This window comes from Vigna unguiculata, chromosome 3 (genome assembly GCF_004118075.2).
Source record: "Vigna unguiculata cultivar IT97K-499-35 chromosome 3, ASM411807v1, whole genome shotgun sequence".
NCBI classification, from domain to species: Eukaryota; Viridiplantae; Streptophyta; class Magnoliopsida; order Fabales; family Fabaceae; genus Vigna; species Vigna unguiculata.
The window spans coordinates 38,584,613-38,586,866 of record NC_040281.1 but is presented as its reverse complement, the minus strand read 5'-3'; the positions used below and the strand labels follow the sequence as shown (position 1 = coordinate 38,586,866).

Genomic DNA, 2,254 nt, shown 5'->3' with positions numbered 1-2,254 from the left:
TCTAAAAAAAGTGATTTAAAGCGTAACCATATGAAGAGAGTAAAAATAAAACTTTCACGTGTTGTATCATCTTAATGTTATACGATATTATTTAAAATAAAATCTTAAATTATATATGAAAATAAAAATTTATTTTCTATCTTGTAAATATTGTATCCACACTTAAACCTAAACAAATAAAGAATTAATTATAAAATACACATTAAACTAAAACTTAACATTGTGAGTGACGATACAACAAGGAAACTAAACAGTTTTGTAATCAAGTCTATCTAGGCAAGATGCTGATTTTGGATGTATTTCATTGTGTGCACGCTACGCAATGTTTATCGAAAAAAGTAAAAAAATTATTAGCAGAATAGTAATCTGATTCATGGTTTTTAATGGATGAAACTTATTCTGAAAAAGCAATTCAGAGAGATGGAAGTGAAGAAACCATATCGCTTAGCAAATAACACTGTTTTGAGGCTTTCGCCGGAGTTCATTCTCCCAGAGGAGCAACGGCCATGTCTTTCAGAGGTTTCCGATGTGAATGTGGTTCCCATCGTTGACCTGAAAGGCTATGATGAGTGCGAAAATGGTTTGGTGAAAACTGTGTCAGAGGCATGCAGAGGAGTGGGAATGTTTCAGGTCATCAACCATGGAGTTCCACCAGATTTATGCCACGGCGTTTCTGTTGCTGTAAGCAAATTCTTTCAGCTGCCTGCAGAAGAAAGAGCCATTTACGAAACGAAAGATCACTCTCGACGAATAAAAATCTTCAACTACTATTTGAAGAGTGATGATGATGAGCAAACGAAGGTTACGATGTGGAGCGAAACTTTCTCTCACCCTTGGCATCCATCGGAGGATTTCACCCATCACTTGCCAACAAAACCACCGGAGTATTGGTATCAACCACGAATAATCTCGTGAGATTTTCAATTTTTTGTTGGTTGTGAAAGCAATGATTTAAATTTTTTTAATTTGTGGGATTGGATACAGAGATGTGTTGAGTGCATATGCAAGGGAGATAGGCAGTGTGATGAATAGGGTTTTGAGTTTGATGTCGAAAGGACTGGGTCTAGAGGAGAATGCCTTGGTGAGAAGGTTAGGTGAGAACCCTAACTTTTATTCACAAGCAAATTACTATCCACCATGTCCTCAACCGGACCTCACCATGGGATTGAATGAGCACGCCGACATCACTGGACTCACTCTACTGCACCAGTTCAATGGAGTCCCTGACTTGCAAGTTAAGTATGATGAGAATTGGGTGGCGGTTGACCCTCTCCCCGGTGCCTTCGTCATCATTTTAGCTGATCAGATCCAGGTATGTACTATACTTTGATCGTGATTCAAGATAACACTATTAGAGATAAGGTCATGAATCGATGTTGTTACAGTTATGGTTATTGTTTGGACACTGATAAACATCAGTTACTGAGTAATGGGAGGTACAAGAGTCCAGTTCACAGAGCAGTTACTAACAAGATGCTACCACGGTTGTCGCTGGCTATGTTTTACGCACCGAATGATGAAACACTTATTGGCCCCATGGAGGAGATGACAGATGAGGAGCACCCTCCGATCTACAGAAACTACAGGTACAAGGAATATATGCAAGAATTCTATCGACAACAGGGGAAAAAGAAGAGGCTCAAGGAAGCTTTTATGCTGCAACGCCAACCTTGAAGTTAATATGAAGTAATTAATAAAGGTTAACTTGTCTTTTAGTTTCATTTTTAATTTCTAAACAACTTTCTTCATGATTTTTCTCTGCATATTTTTCCTCTGTTAACAGTTTTTAGCTTATATTATTCAATAATAAAATCTATAAATATTAAAGTTTTATTCTTTTTAAGAATTAGAAAAAGATTATAAAAATTTGATAACCAAATAAATAATTAACCCTATCTTTTGAAAATGAGAAAGAAGTACAGTTTAATTGTTTTAATACAAAGTGATTAAGTTTCTCACCTCTGAGTCAAAGGTAGTGGCTTGAATACCTTAAGTCAAAGATTCTAGATTGTATATTACACAATCATACCCCTGAAGTTACATTTAGCAACTGCCGACTCTCATTTTGAAAAGAACAATGCTGTTTTCTACTGTCATAATTTCTAATCTCTTACTCTGTTTTAGATTTGTTTGGCTTCGGAGAAAGAAGTAAGAAAGAGAGAATGTAGGTGGAAATTAAGAAATCAATCAAGTTATTTGTTCCAATGTGTGAAGCAAGTCTATTAGTAATAAAATAATTTAAGTTAAAGTAATT

The 2,254-nt window shown here is 35.7% G+C and overlaps 1 pseudogene; it reads left to right on the top strand.

Moving 5' to 3' along the window:
• Positions 1-288: 288 nt before the first annotated feature.
• LOC114178866 lies at positions 289-1,751 on the top strand (annotated as a pseudogene).
• The last annotated feature ends 503 nt before the right edge of the window (positions 1,752-2,254 follow it).